The sequence below is a fragment of the Macaca thibetana genome, chromosome 9 (genome assembly GCF_024542745.1).
Source record: "Macaca thibetana thibetana isolate TM-01 chromosome 9, ASM2454274v1, whole genome shotgun sequence".
NCBI classification, from domain to species: domain Eukaryota; kingdom Metazoa; phylum Chordata; class Mammalia; order Primates; family Cercopithecidae; genus Macaca; species Macaca thibetana.
The window spans coordinates 77,136,692-77,146,894 of NC_065586.1; the positions used below are offsets into that span (position 1 = coordinate 77,136,692).

The 10,203-nt window shown below is 36.1% G+C and overlaps 1 non-coding gene across 1 annotated transcript; it reads left to right on the forward strand.

The window, feature by feature from the left end:
* Positions 1-3,504: 3,504 nt before the first annotated feature.
* LOC126963515 (small nucleolar RNA SNORD2) lies at positions 3,505-3,572 on the forward strand. The gene has a single exon (XR_007729141.1). It is a non-coding gene; the product is annotated as a small nucleolar RNA SNORD2 (small nucleolar RNA).
* The last annotated feature ends 6,631 nt before the right edge of the window (positions 3,573-10,203 follow it).

Consider the following 10,203-nt stretch of genomic DNA (forward strand, 5'->3'; position numbering starts at 1 on the left):
GGAACCAATCCACCACAGATACTGAAGATGACTGTATTACTCTCTATTGTCACATACAAAGAAAAATGATTTAAATTGGCAGTTGGAGGCTAATTACAAATGTTTTGAAGAATATTGTGTGGTCCATAGTGTGACAGGAGGGAAGTCTGACAACTAGCTGCCATGGACACCACGTGGTGCATCTTCTATACACCAAGGTCAGATCCTCACTCTTTTATGTCAGAAACCAACTCACCCAGGGACAATCAGATGCTCAGTGATAGATTCACACTAGGCTGATGGATAATGCTTATTTATAGTTATCCCAGTTCATGTATTTACAGAGCAGGATATGTGCTTTAAATGGGAAGAATGTCATAGTGCTTCCTAGAGGACCTCGTACCTCCAAATCAAGATAGCCATGACATCTATTAGTAATCAAAAATTTAGCTGATATGAGAGGAGTGAAAGTGAAGACAAAGGATAAATGGATATATTTTAACTCAGACCATGGAGAAGCCTGAATAAAGCTCTCTGTCATATACCTGTGGAAACATTTTGGTGACCAATGTGGTACTATCTCCTATATTCAACATTAAGCTCTATTCACTGTTGCCATCCACTTTTGTCCTGCTGAACTCCTTCATTATCTGTGTACATGCTTTAGATGGATTGATGGAAGTAAAACTGCTCCTGTATATAAGCTGTTCCTTTACCACCGTCTACATGTTGATTTAATTAGTTTAACTCATAGAAGAGAATATTTTTCCATTATGGTAATTCACAATCTGCTATGTCCTGCTTACAGCAGGGATAATGGAAAAATAAGGAAACATGCATATGAAAGTGAATTATTGAAAATGACTTTGAATAATTGTATTCAATAGGTACAAATCAGGGACTTTAAATCTGCATTTTTTTAGTAAGCACCATGCATACTTGTGTTTACTCTGTGGTACCTCAAAGGTTCTGCGGTTTCCAACTCTTAGGTTCTGAAGTACTGCTCTCATTTATTGAATTGTCTAATTATCACTATAATTAAGGGAAGTCAGGGCCAGATGCAGTGTCTCATGCCTGTAATCCCAGCACCTAGGGAGGCCGAGGCAGGTGGATCACAAGATCAATAAATCGAGACCATCCTGGCTAATACGGTGAAACCCTGTCTCTACTAAAAACACAAAAAATTAGCTGGGCATAGTGGTGGGTGCCAGCTACTTGGGAGCTCGGGAGACTGAGGCAGGAGAATGGTGTGAACCCGGGAGGCAGAGCTTGCAGTGAGCCAAGATCGCACTACTGCACTCCAGCCTGTGTGACAGAGGGAGATCCCATCTCAAAAAAAAAAAAGAAAAAAGAAAAGAAAAAAGAGGAAGTTATTCCATTTACTCAAAAATTGTCAGGACCAGATTATGGATTGCTTCAAATTAGGAGTTACCAATCTCAGGTCAAGAATGGCCAAGTTTTTAGACCACAGTTTTCCACAAGGGAAAACTTGTAGTCCAACAAGCAAGCTGTGTTTCGCTTTTATGTACTTACTACTCATAATGGACAGGAACCGTAAATAATGTGGTTATGTTTACAATGTAGGACTTAATGTTCAGATGTTCAAGCCATGTGGAAGGTCACAGTTTCAGTAATAGAAGTCAAAATCAGAGTTGTTTGGTCAAATTGAGTGGGGAAAGCAGATTACATGAGAGCTAGAAAAGGCAATGGTTTTCACTCAGTACTAAAGCTGGCAGATTACTAATGATCCTACAGCAAGGACTGCCTACCTTATTATTTAAGCAGTCATAGTAAGTGATTGGATAAGAACTATTAGGTTGGTGCACAAGTAATGGCAAAACTGCAATTACTTGTGCACCAACCTACTGACTGTCTTGCTTTATTCCTTTCATTAAAGCAGAGATTTCTGGGTGGAGAGGATTGTCCTGTAAGTCCACTTTATCTGAAGATCTTCAGAGTTAAAGCAGATCATTTGGCATTCTCCTCAAATTTCTAGCTTCTACATTATCACATTCTTAGGAGGCACAAGCAAGAATGCACTGTCCGATCAGTAACAATAATAATATCGTCTCTCTGAGCGAAATAATAGACACTGGAAACTCTAAAAGGTGGAAGGGTGAGCGGAATATGAGGGTTAAAAAATAGCTATTGTGTACAATGTTCATTATTCAGGTAAAAGCCCAGATTTCACCACTATGCAGGTATCCATGCAACAAAACTGCGCTTGTAACCCCTAACTCTATTTTGAAAAATATCCTGTGAGCTCTTTTCTTATATGGGTCAGATTGTAAATCTTCAAAGTTTATCTCTTCTATGAACTTGTGACACTTATTTTTATGAAAAAATAATATTTGGAAATCGTCAGCACTTTGATCTTAGATCATATTTTAAAAACTATTTATAATAGAATTATTAAAGAGCATGGACATATGAGAAAACATTTGATCAGGAGATTGATAACTATCGTAAACAACATGAGTCAAATGAGTTCTAAGTTTTCTTTGAGTCTAGTATCTTAAGATTTTAAGATTTAGGGCTTGTTTTCTTTATAGTCTCGTCCTTGTTAGGAAACTATATTTGCCAGTTTATGCACACCTTACCAAATGTAGGATCAAACGAGATGTTTGGTCTTCTCCTCTGTTTTCCACGTCTATTATTGACAAGACAACTCAATCAGGAGAAACAAAGCACCTTTGTTTCCAGCTGAGCTATTTTCTTTTTGATTACTTTGGTCCCGCAGAGCTAAAACAAATCTTCCCTGCTTCCTATCAATTGTTTTGCTTTCTTTGTATTTGCTTCATTACATTCTTGAATTGATTTCTTTTGTCTGTTGGGTACATTCAGCTCTCATCTTTTATTCCTCATAAATATTTAAGTGTGTGACAATTATAAAAGGAAGAAGATAATTTATACCTATTTTCTATGTTTCAGAGTTTACCACCAGTTGTTCTCCAGCAGCATCAAACAGTCAAATAATCCACTTTGACTTCTAGGTTAGTATTGATAGTATTCAGAAAAATGGTGGTCCTTCTGAAGGTCTCTTGTTTCAGCTGAACAGTGAATCATGACTTAGTTTTCACTGCTCGTTTGACTTTTTGTTGACCACAAGGAAAGGGTGAATGTATTCTATTTGTTTAAGCTGAAATTCGAACTCTAACGAAGAAAATATATGTTCAGATTCTGAATCAAACCAGTAACTCATTCTAGCCCAGTGTTTCATCTTTAACATAAAAGTATTCTACAGTGAAGGCTTAAATTTTCCTTATGACTTCATCAGAAATGGTCAGGAATTAACCCAAATATCAACATTTGAGCAGATTTTTGATAAATACTAAATATTAATTCATTGTACTAATACAGCAACTGGTGTTCTATTAGAGAACTCAGTATTATTTAAAGTTAAGATTATGAGCTCTGGTGCCAGATCACACGAGTCTAAATATGTGCTCTGCCTCTTACTGGTTTTGGATTTTGAGTAGCTTGCTTAAATTATCTCAGTGTATTGATTTCTAAAAAAAATCTATCTGATGAATTGATGACAGTCATCTTTAGGAGTGACCTGAAATGAAGAGAATACTCACTGCTGATCACTTTATTATTTGAGCATAATTCCTGTTCTAAATGCAATACATGGTGTGAAGCAGAAGTGACGTTTTGATGTGGGATTTGTAAATATGTACCGTGCCTAAAAAAAAAAAAAAAAAAAAAAGAAAGAAAACCTACCTCACAAGATTAAGTGATATAACACATATAAAGTATTTAGAATATTAGAATAGTTTCTAACACATGCTAAGTACACAAAAAATTAGGTATTAAGTTGTGTATTGAAAAATATGCTAAGTATGTGTGATGGTTACTATTGACTGTCAGTTTGATTGGATTGAAGGATGTGAAGTATTGTTCCTGGGTTGTCTGTGAGGGTGTTGCCAAAGGAGATTAACATTTGAGTCAGTAGGCTGGGAAAGGCAGACCCACTTTCAGTCTGGGTGGGCACAATCTAATCAGTGCCAGTATGACCAGAATAAAAGCAGGCAGAAGAACATAGAAAGATTAGACTGGCTTAGTCTTCCAGCCTACATCTTTCTCCCATGCTGGATGCTTCCTGACCTTGAACATCAGACTCCAAGTTCTTCAGCTTTGAGATTCTTGGATCTTCAGCCACAAACTGAAGGCTGCATTTTCAGCTTCCCTGCTTTTAGGGTTTTGGGACTCAGACTGAATTCCTTGCTCCTCAGCTTTCAGATGGCCTATTGTGGAACCTCACCTTGTGATTGTGCAAGTCAATAATCCTTAATAAACTCCCTTTTATATATACATCTATCCTATTAGTTCTGTCGCTCTAGAGAACCCTTACTAATAGTGTGCGTAAGAAATTAAACGTTCCTTCAAACATGAGTCTACTGTCCAGAATTAAGAATCTACAGAGGGAAGATAAGCTTGTTTGAACCATTACATGTAGCATCAACGTGGTCGGCAGTCTTAGCTTATTATTATTACCCCCACCCTATCTTACTCAGAAGGTTGTATTTTTTCCTTCCCCCTCTCAAAAGAACTGTAATTAACGTGGATTTTATTCAAATTTAGTTGGGAAGACAAAGCAGCTTAAACTTCCCAATTAGTCAGTATTCCTCCCTTAGTACCTGTCAAGTCTTTAATACTGATTCCCTTCTCTATGAACAGTCCTCATCACCCTCTCTCCCTGTAATATTCTAGATGAGAAAGACTAAGATTTCGTTCTTAGGCATGCTCAGAAAATCAAAATGTGTTCAATTAGTTAGCTGTTCTCTTTTATTCCACAAGTTAGACATATAACAGCCTCAGTTTAACAAATTACATTACAACAAAGAAACAACTGATGTGGAAGAAAGAAATAAAGTGCTGTATGACTTCAGAGGTGGAATAATGTATTTTTGTTTGGAGATGTTGTGGGAGGGTTCATGGAGTACATTACATGTGTATAGTAAAAGATTAACTCAGCAAGCCTGAATTCTTTGAAATCTTCATATTCCAAAGAAAGGTCTGACCCTTAACTGGATCTAGAAGATAAGCCCTTAGAATATCTTCTCTTTGTTTATCTGGGGCTTTGGGCTAAGCCAGATTATTAGCCAGGTTTATGGTAACAATGTGATGTATGGTGAAGACATTGGACCATACAGTACCATATCGGTTTGGAATCTGGAAAGGCTGAAGATTATGTAAATAAGTCAGCCATGTGGGCACACCATGTCTACATGCACCCTCTCTCCCACCCCACAATAAAACATTGGACACCAAGACTTGGATAAGCTTCCCTGGTTGGCAATACTGCAAATATGTTATCACACATTATTGCTGAGAGAATTCAGTGTGATTCATACTACTCCCCTTGGAAAGAACAGCCAGAAACAAATAGCAAGTCTCTCTTGGACTCTATCCATTATACCCTTTTCCTTTGTTGATTTTATGCTATACCCATTCATTGTCATAAACCATAAATACAAGTATAACAGCTTTTCTGAGTTCTGTGAGTTTCGTTAGGGGACCTCTAAACCTGAGGGTGTTACTGGGGAACGCTAAGAACAATATTTCGTTTGTACTTTCAGTTAGATTTTGAAAAATGAATACACTTTTGAAAACATGTAAATGAGTGCACAGATGATGGAAATAGACAATAACAGGAACACAGGTTGCTTGAGATAGAAAAAACTAGAAGAATGTGAAAAAAGAGGAACACTACACCATATAGTGGGATCAATGAACAGTTCGGCCAAACGCTTCATTAAATGTTCTTTAAAAACAAGTCTATTACCTCAAGAAGCTTAGACAGTGGTGAAAAGATAAGATTCAACTAAATGAATAAATCAAGAATAATATGAGGCAAAGGATAAACACCAAATGGTCTGGGCTAAATAAGTTGGGAGGAGGGACTGTTGTGTGAAACAATATAATGTGAAAGAACTCTGTGAAAGTCTCCAGTGGCCTAGATATATGCAGATGGGCTACAGCCGGTAGTCGTGAGAACAGTGTTCCCAACCCCTATTTTAATGTGTAATAAAAATGAATTATAACATTACTAATTCAAGTGAATAAAATGCACAAAAATGTCTTTAGTGACTGTTTTCTCTGATATCACTATTTGAATTTAAAAGGTTAATTTGTAAAATAAATCAATTTTCATTATTAATGAACTCTGAATTTGCAAATTTGTCTAATTACCAAAATTTATTGGCAACTCCAAAGTCAATACTCACAGTACTTTCAAGGTTTTTTGCAGACATGTGCAGAGCACTGAAAAATGTGTGTTACCTGATGCACACAGTCCCACATGAGGTTGAATGTAGTGATGCTTTGCCTTCTGGTTTTGCTTTCATACTGCAAACAATGTAATTTTCATAGTCTATTTAATATCATTTTTTTCATTTTAATTCTCTTTTTTTTGGTGATTCTGCTGTTTAAGATGACCCGCAACTGTAGTGCTAAGGTGCTGTCTGGTATTACTAAGTGAAAGAAGGCTGTAATATTGGTTTTGGAGAAAATATGGTATTGAATAAACTTCATTTAATCATGAGTGATAGTGCTGTTGTCCATTTTCAAGCAGAGTAAACAGGTAACCCACAGAGTGGGAGAAAATATTCACAATCTATACATCTGACAAAGGACTAATATCCAGAATCTACAACAAACTCAAACAAATTGGCAAGAAAAAACAATTCCATCAAAAGTGGGCAAAGAACAAGAATAGACAAGTCTTAAAAGAAGATATACAAATGGCCAACAAACATATTAAAACATGCTCAACATCACCAATTATCAGAGAAATACAAATGAAAACCACAATGTGATACCACCTTACTCCTGCAAGAATGGCCATAATTAAAAAAAAATCAATAAATAATAGATATTGGCGTGGATGCAAGGAACAGGGAACACTTCTACACTGCTGGTGGGAATGTAAACTGCTACAACCACTATGGAAAATCATGTGGAGATCCCTTAAAAAACTCAAAGTAAGAACACCATTTGATCCAGCAATCCCACTATTACGTATCTACCCAGAGGAAAAGACGTCATTATACGAAAAAAAATAATTTCACACTCATGTTATAGCTGCACAATTCGCAAATGCAAAAATGTGGAACCAACCCAAATGTCCATCAATCAATAAGTAGATACAGAAACTGTGACATGTATACACACACACACACACACACACACACACATATATATGAATACTACTCAGCCATAAAAAGGAATTAATGGCATTCCGCAGCAACCTGGATGAGGTTGAAGACTATTATTCTAAGTGAATGGAAAACCATACTTCGTGTATTCCCACTCATAAGTGGGAGCTAAGCTATGAGGATGCAAAGGCATAAGTATGACACAATAGATTTTCTGGACTCAGTGGGCAGGGATGGGAAGGGGGTGAGGGATAAAAGATTACAAATTGGATGCAGTGAATACTGCTCGTGTGATGGGTGCACCAAAATCTCACAAATCACCACTAAAGAACTTACTCATTTAACCAAACACCACCTGTTCCCCAATAACCTATGGAAATTCACAAAATAAATAAATAAATAAATAAATAAATAGACAACAGGAGTACTATGAAAAAAATATTAAATAAGTTATCTTTAAACAGAAACCACGTAATACATAATATGCATTTATCAGTTGACAAAAATGTTATTTCAAGATCCTCACGGGTATCTAACTCTGTATTTACATGGAAGCAATGGTTCAGTATTTGTTTTTTTTTTTTTTTTTTTTTTTTTTTTTTTTTGAGACGGAGTCTCGCTCTGTCACCCAGGCTGGAGTGCAGTGGCCAGATCTCAGCTCACTGCAAGCTCCGCCTCCCGGGTTCACGCCATTCTCCTGCCTCAGCCTCCCGAGTAGCTGGGACTACAGGCGCCTGCCACCTCGCCCGGCTAAGTTTTTGTATTTTTAGTAGAGACGGGGTTTCACTGTGTTAGTCAGGATGGTCTCGATCTCCTGACCTCGTGATCCGCCCATCTCGGCCTCCCAAAGTGCTGGGATTACAGGCTTGAGCCACCGCGCCCGGCCTAGTTCAGTATTTGTTAATTGTGTTTGTGGTGACTTCATAAAGCATAATTACTACGAATAACAATAAATGACTATAGTTAAAATATTGTCTTAGCAAAAGATTTTAAAGTAAACACAGGGGCTATATTGCATCTTAACTCATGTCATGTCTTTTGTTTATACTATACAGAAATATAGGGATATGGAAAAGATCTTTTACAAATAAGTAAACATTTTTTGCATTACAATTTACTGAAATATTCTTTACTTAAAGAAAATTTAGTTGCAACTTGAAAGCAACAAGGAAATGAGAGAAAATTATCTGTCCATGAAGAAATTATCTATAGAGATTAGTTGTGGCAAATTAAATAAGATGAGTAAGTCACGTGGTAATTCTGAACTAGAGGTTGACTGTTAAGCTAGAACTTTCTACCATTAATGGGAAGTCACAATACTTTGTAAGTACTATAGAAATATTTGTAGGTACTGTATTTGTAAGTATGATAGAAATAGGAACTTCCTTACTTATAGTATTTTTTTTCTTTCTTCATTTAATTGAGCTTATTCTGTGTCTATGGAATTATATATTTCACTTTATTCAAAGTTGATCAATAATAATAAACTTCAAAACCTAAGCAGTCATGAAGGTAACCTAGAAGAGACAGGGACTACTGTCTTACCCTACAGCTATAGAGACTAGTCAACTGAAAAACATTTACTCAGACTTAAGGAAGCAGTATAGCAGGGTGGTTAAGAGGACAAACTCTGAAGTCAGAATTCCTCCACTAAATCTTGACAGTTACTAGCTATATGGCGGTAAGAAAGCTGTTAATACTTTCTATGTCTTAATTTCCTTTGTCAATTGATCTATTAGTAATATTTATTTTTGTGCAATTGTAAAACTTAAATTATATGTAAAGCGCTCAAAATAGTGTCTTATTTATAGCAAATATTCAGTATATTATCAATTATTACTATATACTCAGCTTCAGCCGACTATTTCTCAATGGCATGCAAGATCAACAGATTTCTTTAAATAATCAGGAATTATTTTTATAAGTTTTTTCTTTTTTTTTTTTTTTTTTTTTTTTTTTTTTTTTTTTTTTTTGAGCAGAGTCTGGCTCTGTCACCCAGGCTGGAGTGCAGTGGCGCGATCTCCGCTCACGGCAAGCTCCGCCTCTGCTTCCCGGGTTCACGCCATTCTCCTGCCTCAGCCTCCCCAGTAGCTGGGACTACAGGCGCCCGCCCCTACGCCCGACTAATTTTTTGTATTTTGTTTAGTAGAGACGGGGTTTCACCGTGTTAGCCAGGATGGTCTCTATCTCCTGACCTCATGATCCGCCCGCCTCGGCCTCCCAAAGTGTACAGGCCTGAGCCACCGCGCCCAGCACAATTTTCAATATTTGAAAACATTGTGTAACCAATTATAATATATGGATCAGTTGGTCCACAAGCTAGTAGTTAGCAACTTTTTCATAGCTAAGTAGAAGATTCTTTCCAAATCAGTAACATTAGGCCTCTACTTAATTGTCTAGAATTTCACTTTGAGGATGAATGTATGGAGAAGATGTTTAATTATCATTTTATTGTGTTTATTTAATAGAAATAATAAAATAAGTAGGAATTACTAGGAAGGTTCACTATCTGAAAGCCCCCCAATTTTTCTTTCCTGTGAACCAAGTCTAAAGACATTTTAATTTATCTAAATAGTATGAGAGAGAAGCAACAACTCTGTAATATCCTTCTCCTTAAGGACACCATTCATATTAATTATCATTTTAAATAAGTTAACATGCATTATTCTTTCTGGATAAAAGAAAATATTAGCAGATAGAAAACGAAAGAATATCAAGTTACACTTTTTATTACTTTGACAAATTTTATTCATTGGATCAATAAAACAAACTTTTAAAGGTAACTTTTTAAAAGATATATTTAAAATTTAGTCTGAAATCCAAATCAAATGTTGTACAAAGTAAAATATTGTTTTAAAATCATTTTTAAATTGTGATAAAACAAGAAAGAGTATTATAATTAATTCACTCTAATTTTTCTAAAGCATCATTTATGTATGAGGAATATTACATCAACTCTTTAGTATAAAGAAATCTCTGTATCCGTATCTCCAAGATTAACATTCTGGTATGCCCTCTGAAACTTCTATATGTCTAACATTTCTGCTTATCTAGGCACCAAGAC